Source organism: Littorina saxatilis, linkage group LG1 (genome assembly GCF_037325665.1).
Source record: "Littorina saxatilis isolate snail1 linkage group LG1, US_GU_Lsax_2.0, whole genome shotgun sequence".
Taxonomy (NCBI): Eukaryota; Metazoa; Mollusca; class Gastropoda; order Littorinimorpha; family Littorinidae; genus Littorina; species Littorina saxatilis.
This window is the reverse complement of record NC_090245.1, coordinates 101,194,743-101,215,104: the sequence shown is the minus strand read 5'-3', so window position 1 is coordinate 101,215,104 and position 20,362 is coordinate 101,194,743.

Sequence of the window (20,362 nt, the reverse complement as noted above, 5' to 3'; positions counted from 1 at the left end):
GGTTTGTAGTGATTGATTAAGGGCTTCTATTTCTCTCATAGGTAATAGTTCATGTGGAGTCTTCAGTGAAGTTTCCTCAGAAAAAGAAGTCTCTATCTCTTGTATAAGTTGATCAGCCTCATCTGCAAGTTTATTAAGATCTTGCAATGGAACAGATTCTATTTGAGTAGCAGTTGGTAGTCCTAGTTCTGCTTGTTGAAGTAAGGAAACAACATGGGAAGATGATGACCGTGTGCTAGGCACAATATCTAATTGCCTAAGTCGATTAGCAGTAAGTTTTTGTTTTAGTGAAACTTTTGATAGAAACTTAGCAGGATTAGATTTATATGTAAGTTGGACTTTTTCTCCTTTATCGTTAGTTGTATATAAATGATTTGCTTCCATTTTGAACTGGTTTGGATCTAAAACATCAGGTTCTTCTCCTAAACTTTTGTAGAAATCTCTAACTTTACCTTCCAGAAGTTCATGTCGTGCCACCTCATAATGCAGTGAATGATGATAGGGAACCAAAGGGATTGCTTCGCTCATGTCGTCCGCTGGCTCAAATAAATCTTCAAATCCACCTTCTGCCATTTGTAACTTATTTTTTATTTTGAAAATAAAAAAAGATGGCACAATCGTTCGGTTCTGTTCTTGATCCTTACAGAAGGCTGAAAGAACCTCTCGGGGTAAAAGGAATAAGGCAAACAGTTATAGTTACAAATAATCCTTCTACTATTGATCAGAATGAAATACTTACTGTTAGGTTTCCTAATCTAGGTAAGAACGATGTTATTGTACCAGGCACTGTAAGACTATCATTCAAATTAGAATTAGAATCTGGCTCAGATGCAAATAGGACTTTGGCTTATAATGTAGGAAGAGCAATTGTGAGGAAGATTACTGTCAAACTGGAAGGGCGGGAAGTGATGTCATTGAATAATGCAGATGTATTTTTAGTTTATGCAGATAATTGGTTGACTGACAATGAAAAGAAAAACAGAGTGTTTCAAGGGATTCAGTCAGACAATGGGATAAAAGTTAGAATAGGAGCCGGAGATAAAGCTGACAACAAAAAAGATAACGCTGTCAATGTTGCTTTTGGAAACAAATTTTGTATTCCACTTGACTTTGAACTCATAAATTCACATCCTCCCTTCTATCAAGGAGCATTGCGTGACAGGCTGTCATACGACCTGACTTTCAATAGTTATGATCGTGTTATGCTTTCAGAAGACCCGGAAGCAAAGTATAAGGTGTCTGGAATTTCTTTAGAGTTTGATGTTGTAAACCATCCTGAACTGGCTAGACTTATAGAAAATCAGTACAGTTCTAAGCTGCCTATCTATTATGAAAGAGTGTTGAATCACAGTACACTTTCAAAAAGCCAGGCCGATCCAATCTGGAACATTAACTTGAATACACCAGCTAGGTCAATGAAGGGAATACTTATGTTGTTTGAGGAACCAAAAGATTCATATGAAAGGCAAATAGAAAAGTTTTACAATCCACTAATCAATAGAGTATATTGCACAATTGAAGGGCAGCCAAACCAAATATTTGCATCTGGCATGCTGCCATACCAACACTATGATGAAGCAAGAAAGTACTTTACTGGAGGAAGATTGAAAGACCCAACATCTGATCTTGTGGCTAAAGATCTACATTTACACGGTGTTGGCGTAGAAGATTTCTTGACAAATAAATATGCGTTATGGCTGGATCTCAGAACAACTGACGACAACAAACTGCATGGAAGTGGAAGGCGAATTGAAAACGGATCAGAAGGAATCACAATACAAATTGAAAAGGAAGTAGGGAGTAGTAGTAAATCAGTTAAGATCTACGTGTTTGTTGTGTCAGATGCGCAGTTAAACATCTCTGAAAGCAGATTACAGGATATTGTTTATTGAACGTGTTAAAATGAAGTATCTAGATTTTCTTCCAAAAGATCCACACTGTTCTTTGATTTGTGGGGCAACAGGTTGCGGCAAAACAAGATATGTTTTGGATTTATTACAGACTGTTTACATAAATCACTTTGAACACATAGTCATATTCTGTCCAACCATAAAGCATAACAGAACATACAAGGAGAGAAAATTCATATGGTCTGATCAAAATATATTTATTGTAAATCCTTCTGATCGTCTAAATGTTTGCTTGGAGCATTATTTCGATCTTTTTCAGAACACGCCAACACTGTTTATTATTGATGACTGTGCAGCAGAACGTGACATTGTTAGAAAGAAAAGTGCACTAGCAAAGCTTGCATTCAGTGGACGACATGCATTAATATCAGTTTGGATATTAACACAAAAATACAATGCAGTTCTGAAAGACTTTAGAGAGCAACTCAAAACAATAACATTGTTCTATTCAAAGGACCGTGACAGTTTTGAAGAGTGCCTTCGAGAAAATGATGTCATTGAAAACAAACAGGAGAGAGAAAGAATAAAGAATAATCTGAAATCTTCTAAGCACTCGAAACTGGTTTTAAAAACTGATCAACCAGTTCAGTATGTATGTTTGTAGAAATCCTTGCTAAGTTCTTGTCAAGTTCTTACTCAAGTTCTTGTCAAGTTCTTGTCAAGTTCTTACCCAAGTTCTTGTTAAGTTCTTACTCAAGTTCTTGTCAAGTTCTTGTTAAGTTCCTACCTAAGTTCTTACTCAAGTTCCTACCTAAGTTCTTGTTAAGTTCCTACCTAAGTTCTTACTCAAGTTTAATTACTAGATTTTAATTTTATTCTGCATCAAAATAAAATGAACTGTGATGAATTGCTGATGCAGACTTCTACAGATATTGAAATCTGTGACAGTAGGACTATACCTGATAAAAAAGAAAGATTGTATTCACTTGCTGTTTGTGGAAAAACAAAACACTACCTTGGGCGGCAGTTAACTGTGGAAGAAGTACAACATCTTTCCTCAGAAGATATAGAAAAGTATCATGGACGGTATGAATCAGTGCTTGGTTCTAAGATGGTTAGAAGTATTGGACAGACTGTTATAGGTTTGTACACAAAGATTTTTGGACATTTTACACCTCTCGACTCGGAGGAAGACTTAACACATGATCTAACTCATGACCCTGTTGTTTCCAAGTCCCTCGAATCTCTTGCCTGTGGCCTGTATTATCGATTTGGTGCTTTATTAGTACCATTTGTTGCTGGATTAATTACTTTCAAACACATTAATTTTCAGAATAAAAAAGATGACGGATCAGTTGAAGCAGACAGTGGAGCAGACGAAAATACCAGAAGTGAACACAGTGACAAAGAAACCTGGTAGAGTAGAAGCAGGAAAAAAACTAGCCGAATGGAACAGACAAAAAAAGTTAAATCAAAAGGCAAAGCAGAACATTATGTCTGAAGTTGAGCAGACACCAAACATTCCTGAAGTGACTAAGGTCACACAAACTGATCAAGAATTAAAATCTTCATTTCTATCATACAGAAAAGTAGCTGTAGCAGCTGTTGTTGGAGGAGGTGGATACTTGCTTTACAAACTTTGGCAAGGCAAATATAAAGTGTCAGAAACACCAAAATCAGAAACACCAAAATCAGAAACACCAAAACCAACAAACAAAGCAGTACAAACAATAACAAAGCCCACAGTAGTACCTGCAGTGGATTCATTTCATATGGAATAATTTTAATATTTTAATTTTGATAACATAAAAATGAGTTCTGAAAAGACAATAGTTAATCTAGTTTATCACGCTGCAGTGATTGGAGGCTTGAGTGTAGGTTACACAATGCTGGGTAAAAGTCTCCTCAGAATGAAACCAGCCGACTTGGGAAAGTTAGACTTCGAAGACGGTGCTAAACTAATTGGTGTTGTGACAGCTTCCTTTGCAACAAAAGACTTCCTGGTGAAGCAAGGAATTATTCCAGAAAATATAAACATGTAAGACAATAAAATGGCTAGCTTGGTTATGATGGTGGGAGGTGCGATTGTAAATGCGCTTGCATTTTCTGGCAGCAACTATTTGTTTTCTAAACTGCAAAATGGTGAAGAGAGGGAAAGGCACAACAAAGCCATGGAACAACTGGCGAAAGCACAGGATGAATACGAGAAGAAACGAATTGCGCAGTTAGACTTTATGAATGATAAACTCAGGCAGCAAGGACATGCAAACAAAACCTTTGCCAATGTTGATGCAGCCATTCAAGAATACTATCTTGTAACTGGAAAGAAAATGAAGACAAGTGCTCCTCCAAAACTGGGTGACTTTTATCAGCCTTCAGAAGAGCAGAAGGTGGGCGAGATTGTTTTCATTGTTATTGGTATGGCTGTTGTTTACTTTATTGCGCGTGCTGTCAAATCTTAATATTCTGTCATTTAAAAAACCATGAGTGATGCTTTGTTATCTAAAATATATTATTCCCCAAAAGGATACTGGAAAGGAAGAACTGCTATTGACAAGCTCAGTGACGCAGCAGGTGTTTCTCAAGATACAGCAAAGAAATGGTTGTCAAAGCAGGCAGTTTGGCAGATCTATTTACCTGCACCAAGAAAAATTACACGACCACACTTTGTTAACATTAAACCGAATGACACTCATCAAATAGACCTGCTGTATTTACCGCATGACACAGTCAGAAGGAAGAAATATAAGTATGCACTGACTGTAGTTGATGTTGCAACAAGATACAAAGATGCTGAACCGTTGACAGAGAAAAGTGCTATAGCTACAGCTGTTGCCCTGCAAGAAATTTACAGACGTGGACCACTAAAGTATCCCAGAATGATTCAGTGCGATGATGGTAAGGAGTTTAAAGGAGCTGTCAACCAGCTTCTGTTAAAACATCATGTTACAGTGAAGAGAGGTATTCCAGGAAACCACAGGTCACAGGCTATTGTTGAGAGCTTTAACAAACAGTTGGCAGAAAAACTGTTTTCATATCAGTACCATCAGGAATTTTTGGACACAGAAAGTAAATTGCGTAACACTGAATGGGTCAAAAGATTACCATCAGTACTTAGAGCAATGAATCTGGAGGTATTTAAAGCTACAGGGTTAAGACCAGTTGATGCAATCAAACAGAAAACAATACCTGTTGCTCCAAAGTCAACAACACCAGTGGCATTACTACCTTTCAATCAGAAAGTCAGATATTTATATGCACCCGGTGAAGCTGAGGGTGACAGCAGGAAGCGTGCAACGGATCCAATCTGGAGTATTGACATTCATGAAATCAAGAGAGTAGTAGAGACAAATCCACCTATATATTACTTGAGAGAACCAGCACCGCAAAGAGCCTTTGTAAAAGAGGAATTACAATTAGTTCCACGTGGTACAAATGTTAAATGATTTTTTATTTCAGATTTTATAGTGTTAACAAAAATGGAAGCTCTGAGAAAGAATTGCAACTTCATTTTTTTAATTTATATTTTTATTTTGAGTTATAAAATCAAACTCACAGCGATGGAAGACTCTGTATTAGAATCTTTATCGACAGTATTTGACACCGTTGAATTACAAGTAACGGATCCTCAAAATGTGCAGTCCAGTGTGCAAGACGCCATTGAACAAATTCCAAACAATTTGTTGATTGAACCTCCAGTAAAAGTGCAGATAGTCAGTTTAATAAAATACAAAACAGTCAGTGATGAGGTGCTAGAAGTTCATGTTTCAACCAGACAACTAGCACTTAATTCTATGACAGAATTGAATGGAAACTGGGCAGATGAAATGATGAAACGGTTTGAGCAAGCTGCAGAGGATGCAAAGATGAAAGGATCCGGATGGTCAGAAGGTGAAATTTTAAAAATAGAATTGAAGCTAAGTAAATTTGCCCCCATCAGAGGTAGAAGTTACATACCTTTACCTCCTACTCTTGTCAAAAAACGTGCTGTGCTGAACATAAAGAATGATGATGACAAATGTTTTATGTGGTGTGTTCTGGCAAGACTGTACAGTGTAAAGAAAAATGCAGAAAGAGTGTCTAACTATCATGCATACAGAAATAAACTAAACTTTACTGGTATTGAATTTCCTGTCAGCATTACAAGCATTGACAAATTTGAACAGCAAAACAAACCCATCACCGTAAATGTTTACACGTGGGATGAGGAAGATGAACTGAAACCAGTCAGAATATCAAAGAACTCACCAACGATTGGTGATTGTGATACTAACCATGTTGACATGTTACTAATGACTGATGGTGTAACATATCATTACACTTTGATTCGTACAATGAGTAGACTGATGGCGAGCACAAGCAATCACCATAGTAAACAAGACTTTTGTAGGCGATGTCTCTTGCGTATTCCATCAATTCATGCAGCACTTATACACAAGCAACATTGTAAGAGCGTTGATGATGCGGTTGTGAAGTTAACAACACCACCGCCAGACAGCAAAGTGTATTTTAAGAATGTATGCAAACTACAGAAAAGTCCTTATGTTGTTTATGCTGACTTTGAATCTATCATTGTGCCATATGAAGGACCTTTACCAAAAGACCTACCTAAAACAGTAACTCTAAGTAATCATCAAGTCTGTTCATATGCATTTATTGTTGTTAGTTCAGATGGTAAACATTCTAAACCGCAATTGTACAGAGGACCTAATGCAGCAAAGAACTTCTTACAGCAAATGAACCAAGTGCGAAATGACTGCTCCAAACAACTGAATCTTTCAGACATTGTTATGAAACCTGAAGACCAAGAACAGTTTAACTCTACCACACAGTGTTGGATATGCGAACAAAGTCTAACACCAAACCCAGACAATCCAATAGTAAGAGATCATGATCATGTAAGTGGGCAGTTCCGAGGAGCAGCACACAGCAAATGTAATCTACAATTAAAGTTTGATCCTAAGACTTGGAAGCTTCCAATCTTCTTCCATAACTTGCGCGGTTATGATTCACATCTGATCATGCAGGCAGTAACTGATGAATACAAAGCAAGATGCATTGCGCAGTCTTCAGAAAAGTACATGGCCTTTACTCTGAATAGTTTACACTTCTACGATTCTGCTCAACATCTGATGGGAACACTTGAGTCTTTATCTTCATCACTAACTGCTTTCCCAATCACATGTAAGTACTTTGACAGTGACTTAGTTAGAAAGGGAGTCTATCCATATGAATACATGGATTCGTGGGAGAGGTTTGATGAAGATGAGTTACCACCAAAGGATGCTTACTTCTCACGGCTGAAGGGTAAAGGTATAAGTGACAAAGACTATGAACACGCTAAGACTGCATGGAATAAATTAGGATGTAATACAATGGGTGATTATCATGATCAATATTTGTTGGCTGATGTTTGTTTACTTGCAGATATATTTGAGAATTACAGAAGAACATGTATGAAGCACTACAATCTAGATCCTTCACATTACATATCTGCACCAGGCATGAGCTGGGATGCATTTCTTAGATTTACAGGAGTAAAGATTGACTTGCTATCAGATCTTCCTACACTTCAGATGATTGAAAATGGACTACGTGGAGGAATCAGTATGGCTTCACACAATTACTGCAAAGCCAACAACAAATACTTGGACGACTTTGATCCTATGAAACCTTCTAATTACATCATGTATCTAGATGCAAACAATTTGTATGGTTGGGCAATGTGTCAGACGCTTCCACTTCGGAACTTTAAGATCTATTCAGGACCATTTTCACAATGTGTTGTGCTGACAATATTAAAAGCAGGCCCAGACAGTCGAAAGGGATGGATACTAGAAGTTGACTTAGACTATCCACTATCACTTCATGATCTACATAATGATTATCCTTTAGCGGCTGAGAGGTTAAAAGTAAACCCAAGAGAACCTCCAAAGCTGGTGCCCAATCTGTTTCACAAAAAGAAGTATGTGTGTCACTACAGACTGTTACAGTTTTACATTAGACATGGATTAATTTTGAAGGCTGTTCATCGTATAATTTTATTTGATCAAGAACAGTTTATGAAACCTTACATCATGAAAAACACAGAACTGAGAACCAAAGCCGCTGATGCATCAGAGAAAGACTTTTTTAAACTGATGAACAACAGTTGCTTTGGTAAGACAATGGAAAACCCACACAAGAGAAAGGATGTTAGACTTGTTACAAGAGAAAATGAGGCCATCAAGCTGACATCCAAACCACAGTATCAAGACTTTAAATACTTTCATGAACAGCTGTATGGTATCTTAATGAAAAAACTTGTAGTCAAGCTTGACAAACCAGTATTCATAGGCTTTACTGTGCTAGAGTTGTCAAAACTGTTGATGCTTGAGTTTTTGTATGATTATTTGAAACCAAGATATCCCAAATCGAGAGTACTTTACACAGACACAGATTCATTCTTACTTGACATTCCAGCGGATGACATTTACAAAGATCTAGAAGCTGAAAGTCCTGCAGTAAAAGGAAAAGATTCTTTTTATGACACTTGCGACTACCCTAAAGAATCACCATTGCACTCAAATGTTAACAAGAAGGTTATTGGAAAGATGAAAGATGAAATGAATGGGAAGATAATTAAGGAGTATGTTGGATTGCGTGCAAAGATGTACAGTGTTGCAAGTGAGAAAGGGGTGGTTAAAAAAGCAAAGGGTGTAAGCAAACAGGTTGTAAAGTCGAGCATATCGCATGATAACTACAAGGAAGCACTGTTTCAGAAGCGAGTGTTTCACCATGACAACCCTAAGATCAGTTCCGCGCTTCATCAGATCAACACAACTATTGTAAACAAGAAATCTTTAGATGCTAATGACACAAAGCGCGTTTATTCATCACCAGAATATTCTTATGCAATTGGGCACTGGAGAATAACGCGACTCCAAATAGTCTGAGTGTGTAATAAGAATTTTTGTCAATCGGGAAAACCCGCTATGACAGCTTTGTTTTGACTGCAGCGGGGGAGAGGAAGTTGCTTGCGTTTGGGAAGTGTTTGTGTGAAAGGGGGAGTGGGCTTTGTTGAGTTTCAAAGCAGCCACCAAGTACACTTGTCAAAGCTTGAATCAATAAACAAGTCATTTGCATAAAGTGCACTCGGCGGCCGCCTGAAAAGGCAGCCTTTAGAAGTTGTTTGACGGGTTGGAAGAAACATCAATAGCAGGCAATACAAAGACCTGGCGCTCCAGCCTGGAGCGCTCTGCTCAACCGTGACTGACTTCTCACAACTGAGTGTAGTGACGGGTTGGAAGAAACATCAATAGCAGGCAATACAAAGACCTGGCGCTCCAGCCTGGAGCGCTCTGCTCAACCGTGACTGACTTCTCACAACTGAGTGTTTTCTACCTGAGAGGATCGTGTTTGGAGTTGTAGTGGTTCTTGCATGGGAGAAGTCCAATATTTTCTGATCTCCTCATTACTTTCAAACATTGTCTTCAAATCTTTTTTCAGAGAGTAGATTTCAATGAAAGACAGACCAACTGTAGAAAACCTGCTAAAGTATGGTTTCAGCAAACGAGCAATCTCTCTCAGTTTGCGTGAATAAGCTGGTGAGATGCCAATGTTTGCCTGCAACCACTCTTCCCACTTGTTTTTGTGAATTCCTCGTTCCTTTTCTTCCTGAAAGAATTTGAAAGATGCATCCAGAAGAGAACCATACTGAAGGTTAAAACACATACTGGTGGCCTCCTGTCTTTGAATCTGCCTGTATCCTTCCTTCAGCTTTTCAATAGCAGCATCTGATGACCCTATTTTCTCTGAGGAAAAAAAGAAAACTTCTTTCCTAACTGTCTTACTCACATCAACCTCTTTTGACTGCAAGTATTGATGGAGTTCTTCTGGTGACATAACCTTTCGTTTTTTCACCTGCTCCCCATACAGAGATGTCAGTTTTCTTTTTGGTTGGGAGAGAAATCTAGGTAGTTTCCTACTTTCTGATGGCCCTTCTCTTTTCATTCTATTCAATACATCAACATAATTATTATGATGAAATATATGCTCCTCAATGATGCCAAGTTGTTCTACACTCCATCTGCTTTGTTGATCCATATCTTGAGGAAGAAGTTCTCTCTCTAATTCTTCAGAAATGCTATCTTGAGACATAAATATTTAGCAAATATAGTGACAGTAAAAACACTTCTCTCACAGAAAACACAACTGCACGGCGGGCGAGTCCGGAATGAAATGGCAAAATCACCAGGCTATGTTACAATCAATACCAAGTGGTGGGCGGACGTGACGTAACTGTTGCTATCACATGATTTAATCTTGTCTTGCCATTGGAGGAATCAGTATAGAAGACAAGCTTGCTGTTTGTTTTTACCAGATCAATACGGTAGTTATGGCTAGCCGACCGACGGGCAGATTGGATCAATACGCACGCTGGCTGCAACTAGTTAATATTTCAATGGAAACTAAATTTAGCGTTGCACAGAGAGAAAGGGGGAATGTACGTTCTGGGTTACTGATTCCGACAGACCCGGCATTGGTTCAAAACAACCTTACTTTACTATATTTTTTTTTGTATGGATTTATGCAGTATTTTTTTGATTTTGTCGCATGTTTCATTTTAGTAAAAGTTTAGTCCAGAAGCCTATTTTGCGTTAATATTTAGGGTCTGTCGGAATCGGTGAGCCAGAACGTACATTCCCCCTTTCTCTGGCTGACAGCTAGCACAGGATTTGAATTGTTTCCTGGTAGATTATACTTGTCGTTCATGTTTCCTGGTAGATTATACTTGTCGTTCATGTTTCCTGATACATGTACTTGTATTATAGATGGGCTGACAAATTGTGCAGGTTGTAACATGGTCGTTGTTGTGATTTGCACAGCTGTTCTGTATACATATGCATGGCTGATTTTTAGCTCATGTATGAACACTGAAAGGAACTTTGTATTCACAAACGCATGTTAATTAGCTCACTGAAAAGTACTTAGCACTCGTGGCAAAGACATTTTAAATTGTACGATTATGTACGATGTGGGATAGCTTACAGGCAATGTTACACCCACTAGCACACATTGTAGGCATTCACACATAAATCCATGCATGTGTTCACACGTTTTCACACACACACACACTGATATATAAATCAAATTAGAGGTACATGTGTGCCGTTTTTCACCACCAAATTCCAGTGTGTAATTTCTCACATTCTTTCAGTCATTATTTTGTTTTAAAGGTATTTCCTGCCCTCACATGGTATATCTGTCTGTTCAATTATTTGCCTCATGTGTGCTGTAGACATAGTAATCTGTGTGCCATCAGACTTCTGCAGTGTCTATTTCCTATGGTCCTCTCTAACGAATCTTAATACCTATGAGAAAAGAATTGGGTGTTCCGTGTAATACAGAATTGTGTGTGTTGCATTGCAGTGTTTGAGTGCATGTTTATGATGCATGTTTATGCGTGTTGAAAAATTAGCTCAGCCTCTTTTTAGTTGCTTGTTAGTGTGTGGGTGTGTGTGTTTAATTTTATTTGTTACTTTCTCACTTTCTGTGGTTCAGACATTTTGATTCTATAACAAAATGAAACACATGATATCTAGCCTTAATATGACATTTTGAATGACAAAGAGAGTGTACATTGTAGCTGAGAGGGAAGCGAACAGGGTACAGAAGTGCAGAACAAAATATACTGCAATTTTGTTCAAATGATTCGTTCCCTTAGTTCTTTTAATTTGAGTGTGTGTCAGATTGTGAAACTAGGTGTCTGTGATAATTATAAGAGAAGTGAATGTCGCATGAAATGTTTGAGCACGAGTGATTGCGAAAAAGGCAATACGCAACAGTAGAGTAGCTATAACCTTAACGCAATTAACGAAGTGCCAATGTGGACCCTGTTAATTTCTTGTGTTGTGTCAAGTAATTATAAGAAGGCTGTGTGATGAAGAGAAAAAAAAGTATGTACCATATCATCAGTCAAAATAAACAGCCATAAGTGAGCTTTGTGGTTGGTTTGTTGTTTTTTTGCTTCAAAAATGATGAAAGTAATATTTGTGTGACTTTGTGTGTGTTGGATATCGAATCGGTTACAGTAGAATGCAGTTCAGAGCATGTACAGAAATAAAGCAAGATGTTCTCATTGATTCAAAAGGCATTTTCACACACACTGCCAAGCACACACACACACATTATTGAAGAACTTTAAGTGCAGAAAGCTCAAGAGATGTATGAGATAAATGTATTTATTATCATTTATTTTGCATTGGAATCATCAGTTGAGACTCGCTGAAAGTAAGAAGTGCAATTAACACAAGTGTCATGAGCACATTAAAAGGAAGAGCAAATTAATTGTGCAACATAAAAATAACACATGAAATGTCACTACCGTATCTGTTACGTACAGCTGTGGAAAAAAACATTAAAAAAAAAATTAAAAAAAATAAAACGAACTTGGAAAAAAATGCAATCATATTCCATATAATTCTACACACTACATAATTCCGTGCACAATGATACTGTCAATTTGAATACACTGGACAATAATACTTCTCAAACTGAACATTATACATGGACTGAACGAAACGATTTTGTCGTCAGTAAGTACAGCTCTGCATTTGTTTTATATGCAAGCAGAATATGCACAAGCATTTTCTTGTCAACTGAATAATAGCTTACATTCAAAAGTTTAACTGTTGAAGCGTTATTTGAGCAGACCGCATGGAAAAATTAGCATAACGTTGAAAGATCAGTAGTAGAAGTGTAAATAACTGCTTTTTTTTTAAAAATGTGTTACAAGTGGTTAATAAAGGTACAATCCTTCACATATAGGCTTACTTGTCAACCACCACAGGTATACTTTAAATCAGGCTTTTACATGAGGCAAGAGCATCCGTACGCGGACACATACCAAAACTCGACAGCCTGACTGTGTAAAGTCAAAATTTGATTAATCTTGCAACCTGTCAGTTTTGAGATCAATATAGAACAAATTCCTGCTCTGCACAGAAAGCGAGCAGCCTGTTGATTTGTGGTATGTGTCCAAGCGGAGTGATGCTCTTAGTGCGTGTAAACACCTTTCTTTATTTGGTGTTTAACGTCGTTTTCAACCACGAAGGTTATATCGCGACGGGGAAAGGGGGGGAGATGGGATAGAGCCACTTGTCAATTGTTTCTTGTTCACAAAAGCACTAATCAAAAATTTGTTCCAGGGGCTTGCAACGTAGTACAATGTATTACCTTACTGGGAGAATGCAAGTTTCCAGTACAAAGGACTTAACATTTCTTACATACTGCTTGACTAAAATCTTTACAAAAATGGACTATATTCTATACAAGAAACACTTAACAAGGGTAAAAGGAGAAACAGAATCCGTTAGTCGCCTCTTACGACATGCTGGGGAGCATCGGGTAAATTCTTCCCCCTAACCCGCGGGGGGTACCTGGGGTGGTGTACACCATCCCTTACATCAGAAGGAATGTACCTTTAAGTGATGGAAAGTTGAACTGAGGATCATCTTACAGCCCGGAAAACACCTGTTGGAAAGCCTTGAACTGAAAACTCTGTGCAACTACATCATAGTGTACTATTTGTGTCACATCCATTTTAAACTACCTGTGAGTCATCCACCAAACATCTTTGATATGTTGAATATTTACGGAAAACCTGCATGTGATGTCATAGTTCAATGTTAATATTCACTACTTATAAGTCCCTGGTCAGAGGACAGTCTTCTACCATGAAAGGTTAAAACATTTTTGAATTAGGTTGAAGAAAAAAATATAATGAACATCCTACAACAAACACAAAGCATGTTAACATAAGAATATAAGCCTATGAGAAACAGATGTACATGAACACACACACACACATACACACACAAAGACACACACACGGGAGTAACTTATTAAAAGCATGGCGTAGCACTATAAACAAGAGCATTGCCAGAAATCAACTGGTATACTGGGGACTAGGACTGTACGAATCGGTCGCTTTGGAGAGGAAAGAAAACTTCTCATTCTGCTGCTTCCCTCTTTACTTTCTGTCTTTTATACTTCCATTTCTGTATCTCTGATAAAAAAAATGAGTTTGCGCAGAGCTTTCTGATAAATTGCTGCTTCATATTACTCCTCTGATCCAAGTACATGTACGACTTCCCTGGAAAAAAATTTCAGTTTTTACTGATAACAAAATATGTTTTTGCGTTTGTACAAATCAAAGAACAACATTTTGTCACAACGAACAAAATGTTGTCACAATTCTACTAAAAAGGGGTTGTAATCTTTACATTTGTAAGCAGTCACATTTTGGGCTGTCCGCTCAAAGAAAACATTTAATTCTAGCTTCTTGAACGAGCACATTCTCAATTCTGTATACCCTTTTATGTGTAAAAGAACCAAGACAAAATGTTTAGTTTCGAGAAAACACCCAGGTTTTTTTTAGCCGAGACCAACTGTGCTGCAGCAGGTCACTCAGAATTGTAGTAACTGTGTACCAACTGTGTATCGACACGGTGGAATGCAGGTGTTAGATCGATGTTACAGGAAGCGACTGAAGTGACTGTGTGTACGAATATATCCGTACCAGGTCAGATAGAGTCATATGAGTGGGTACGGATATATCCGTACCTGGGAGACAATGAGTTAAGAATGACTTCTCCTGACCAAAGTTACAAGGATGTAAAGGTCTGTAACTGATCCAAGATTATGACAAGGAAAGTACTTGGGGATAAAATGAAGAAAAAAACAACTAAAAGCAACAACTACTTACCGTACAAAGCAACAAAGCTGCCCGCTCAACAACAAAAAAAAACACACACACAACAGGACAGGATTTCAAGAAGCAAGGTATGATTTACACAAGGTATGATTTACACATCCATGGTACGTTTGTAACATGAAATACGATATCTCTCAAGTTAGCATGGAGGGAATCAGAATGAAGTCATGTCATAGGCAGCGGATATTTCATCATACATTTTGAACAGAGTCAAGAGACATGGTAATGTTGATTAATGTGACTAGAAATATGCTATATTTGACTACCTTACATACCTTTATAGGTCATTCGTAATGCTAGCATCATTTTTAGATTATTACATGAAGTCAAAATATGTGGTACTGTACCTACACTCGATACTTTTCAAATACTGTTACTCACACTATGGTTATTAATTATTCTTCACTGAAAGTTCCTTTATAATTGTGACTTTCTGCAGATGAGCATTGAGATTTTTTATAATCTGCGTTCACATGAATTTTTGTTTAATTCTACGCCTTTACGGACTGTATCTATAAAAGCTAACAGAACATTTGCAGTCAGTGGGACAGGCAGAGAGATGTGTGTCTTTTTCCTTCAAGTTTATTTTACTGCCACAGAATCTCAAGTAAGCAATCAGAAGTAATGAGTCATTTTAACAGGTTTAAGTTATCAGTACATGTATAAGTTGCACCCAAAAAAGTCTTTCTTTCTTTATTTGGTGTTTAACGTCGTTTTCAACCGTTCAAGGTTAACCCAAAAAAGTGAGAGAATCCCATTTTCTTGGGGGGAAAAAAAAAAAGGAGACAATATTACTCAATAGATACTTCAACAATGAAAGATTGCAAGAATCTTCCACAAACATTTAAAATTCAGATGCAAAGATGATCTTAACAACAACAAAAAATAAAGGAAATCAGTACACAAGCAAGGCAATATAGACAGACATAAAGAATCAAAACATCTATTGAAGAAATTAAAAAAAATAAAAAAAAAAACGTAATAGATACCTGGTTATAATTAACAGATGACACATATTCAACTACATCAACCAATATGAACAGTATGCTGTATGTCGAGTACATGAAGCAATCTGAACACAAATCATAATCCCCCGACCAAGACAAAGAAATACATGTTACAGGCGGCATAGTATTTCCCTCCCTTGTGGTTGAATTGCTCATTTTATCAAATAGTTCCGTATCTGTAGCAAGAATATATACATCAAAGCCAACAATTGACCTTGAAAAGAATTATGCATCATAGTCACTGTAGGTCATTTTCTCCGGGAACAGGTGCGGCACAGCAATTAACCCACAGTTGATTCTCCGGGAACAGGAGCGGCACAGCAATTAACCAGTTGATCAGCATCATGATTAACTGAAAGATTGTACATGTTATCACCATATTTGCTGATTCACAAAGCAACACAAACAATGTCATGACAAAGACACATTTCAAGCATCAAGTTAGCAAAGCATCACTCCCAGTTTTGTCCTGTTCTTAACCCCTTCACTGCCCACCCCGTATGTAATACGTGGTCATTTTCTGTTTATCGTACGCCCATAACCGTATCTCATACGTGGGATTTGTGTCAACAACATTTCAGAACATTTCTGAAAACTAAATGGGAGGTAACCACTGTCCAAGTACTTGTAGGGTTCTAAACACAGTTCTTTCCCATAGACCATTCGGATAAGTTACTACCACTGTGGCAGTGAAGGGGTTAAAGGCACACTCGTGTAAACAGTTCAGCTGACAGTCTCAGATGTGTCCAGGCTTTTACACGGGACAAGGCCAACCCTCCACTTGGACACATACCAACAATCAACGCCCTGCTTCATGTGGTCAGTTAGATTTTTTTAATGAATTAATTTCTTAAAAGGTCACTTTATGAAATTAATTCATAAAAAAAATCCCAATGTACCCATTTTTTCATTTCTGGTATGTGACCAATTAGTACTTTATTTTTTTATTTGGTGTTTAACGTCGTTTTCAACCACGAAGGTTATTTCGCGACGGGGAAAGGGGGGGGGATGGGATAGAGCCACTTGTTAATTGTTTCTTGTTCACAAAAGCACTAATCAAAAATTTGCTCCAGGGGCTTGTTTGTTTGTTTATTTGTTGCTTAACGTCCAGCCGACTACGCAGAGCCATATCAGGACGAGGAAGGGGGGGATGAAGGGGGCCACTTGTCAAGCGATTCCTGTTTACAAATGCACTAACCCATTACTTGTGTCCCAGCAGGCTTTAGTAAAACTAAATTAATACCTACTGGAAGATTACCAGTTTCCAGTATGTTAAAATAGGCTTAACCTATCTACTGCTGGACTTACATCAGAACACTAACAGATTAAACTATACATGAATCGCGAGACAAGCGGCAAGAGAAGAGATTTTTGGAAAAAATACAGGTGAATGAGCAAGAAGGCAGAAAAAAGAAAAGAATTCACGAAGAAAAAGAGAGCATGACAGGAAAGAGGAACCAAAAATCTACCTAACAGCAAACTAGAAAGCTCCTGCGGTTCCAAAAACAGGAGGGGCCTTTAATTTCATAACCGCAGTGCCCCACTGCGGGACTCCAGGGGCTTGCAACGTAGTACAATGTATTACCTTACTGGGAGAATGCAAGTTTCCAGTACAGAGGACTTAACATTTCTTACATACTGCTTGACTAAAATCTTTACAAACATGGACTATATTCTAAACAAGAAACACTTAACAAGGGTAAAAGGAGAAACAGAATCCGTTAGTCCCCTCTTACGACATGCTGGGGAGCATCGGGTAAATTCTTTCTCGTCCCAAACAATATGGGACTCCCCCTAACCCGCGGGGGGTGTCTGTAAGTTGAACATGCACAAAAGAAGAAAGTAACTGTATCACACCGCTCTCAAAACTTAAGAAAAATATACGAAACTTTCATATATATCTGAAAACGTTGTACATTCTTCCCTATGAAATGTTGAAGTCAAAGCATATGAAATGAAAAGGAAGCTCTCATCACAGTCACTACCAATTTTCATTTCATTTGTTCAAAATGCATGCAAGCTGTTTCACAAAATATATTAATTTCACATGATGACCATATCCAGTGGCAATGGTAAATTAACTTTCAACCAAACTGAATTAGTGCCATTTAAACCTCTGACATTTTAAACAACAACAACATTTTTGCTTACCACTCAGATGCTTTTTTACTAATCCTACTTTTGTAGACTGGAGACTATCACTGGCACACACCAACGGTTCAATATAAAATGAGGATTCAACGCACAAATGACTAAACGTGATGGCCATTGGACCCTTCGTTATCTTTTATTTTCTTGGTTTTCTTACGATATTACATGATGTAAATCTGGGCTTCGCTGTTTGGGAAATTCCACATATGTGACCCTCCACCACGAAATGAGTCGCATGTCACCTCGCGCGGTTCTGCGCTAGGCTTGATATAAGTCCGGAGAGTGTCTGGTAACAGTGTGAGGGTCACCTTAGTCACAGGCTTATAACTCAAACAGTTTTCGCTCTTTTCTAAAACGGTTTTCACCACTGGATAGAACATAAAAAACTCTTCAGGAAAATGTAAAAATATGAAAATCATGCAAAGGTGACATGCGACTCATTCCGTGGTGGAGGGTCACATATTGTTTGGGCAAGCTTTGATGTTGCGGGAGGATTAAGAAGTTTTGTTATGCCATATTCCTGTGGTCCCAATAGGGCCATTGATGGTTTTCTGCCTCACACTTTGGCCACATGATGGTGAATATCTCTAACAAATGTTGAAACTTATCAGTGATAATTCGATGGCTGTTGATAATAAAAAGAACAATTATAAATCGACACACTGATATATGAATGTTGTAACCTTTCCGTACCAGAGTGATAATTTGATGGCTGTTGATAATAAAAAGAACAACCAATGGACACACTGATATATAATGATCATAAGGGCTCATCTGGCATCATAATTTGACTAAAAAATCCCACTATTTGATTGACGGAACATGCTTCAGATTCAGTTTGACTTGCTCACTCACCATGCACACATACTTGATGACAAAATATACTAGAGTATACATATGTCAAATGTGACCCTCCACCACAGAACGAGTCGGATGTCACCTCGCGCGGTTCTGCGCTAGGCCTAATATACGTCCGGGGGGTGTCAGGTATCAGTGTGAGGGTCACCTTAGTCACAGGCTTATAACTCGAACAGTTTTCGCTCTTTTCTAAAACGGGTTTCACCACTGGATAGAGCATAAAAAACACTTTAAGAACATTTAAAAATATAAAAATCACGCAAAGGTGACATGTGACTCATTCCGTGGTGAAGGGTCACAAATGGACAAACACCTGCACCATATAAATTCTGACCTAAAGGTAAAAAGATACACCATTTTAACAGATTCCTGATGCACTGATGGGGAATGAATGAGAGTGATGCCAACATATAATAGATGAAAACCACTAAGAACAACAGTGATTATAGAATAGATCAGATGTGGCACAGTAGAAAGGTGGATGTGCAGCACAGCTGAACATCCCCTAAGAAACCACAGTCGCCAACAAAACAACAGTAACTTTTGCTTCCAGGAAATGACATTGTATGCATGCCAACTCCACAAGGACCATGCCAGTAAGCGCATGTCTGCCTGCCTGTCTTCCTGCATGTGTAACTGAGTGCAAAAAGCACTACAATCACCTTTGGGCGTGAAGCCCGGTCAAACAGGGTTGTGAATTTTAGAGCTAAATTAATAGCCCTATAAAAACTGTTATGGGTCCTCAAAGGCTCCCAAGAACATACAAGGAGACAGCAGCACCCAGACCTTACCACAAACAGAACTCTACAATTCACAGGTGTCAGCTACATAGAAGAAACGTCGAGCTATAAATAGCTCGCGCTCTTCAGCGGCAGACAACTGCAGAGTCTGCTGTGAAGGGTGACGCAGTTGTCTTCCTGTCCAACATGCACACATGCGTGCATGCTTACCTATAATAACATAAGATGACAACGGAAAAAACGGGTGAACGAGACCAGGGATTTCATTTAAGTTAACGGTGAGGTATTTATGTACACAACCATTTGCTCAAAATACAGTAAATTGACAATCCATATCTACACAAATCATTTCACCCTTTAGCATTTTCTTTCAAATATAGTAAAGTTGCCTATTTACAGTAATATGCCAAGTCCGCTGCAGTGACAACTGCCAAACAAACACATTGCATCAATGACATACTAAATTACATCTAAGTCTTTTTTTAATTAAATATGCTTTACAGACAATAAAAACAAAGATTAAAAAACAGGACTTGTCAAATTTTCTTAAATCATATGAAGAAAAATAGAATTTTGATGATGCAGAATAATATTGAAAATCTTAATGTCATTAAAGGGACACAAGACTAAGGAATTCTAACAATAAACATACAATAGCCATTTTCTAATAAAGTTGACCCGACCAATGTCAAAATGTGAACAATGTTGATCATGTTTACTAACAAGTCTGGAGGGGGAAATAGAAATTTATACAGCGAAGTCACACACACACAAAATAATCCAAGTTAGAATGGTCGACAAATTTCAACAGTAACAATGGTCAATGAAAAAATCAGACCAAATGTTTTATTATGACTGGTTCACAAGTTTTTCTCTGTAATAAATTTATGTTCACAGCATGAACAATATTGAGGCACTGGTAAACAACAGTTCTGAACAAATCTTCATGAAATTCACAGTTGTTTATGCCCATCCACAAAAGAAATACAGATTCTGTCC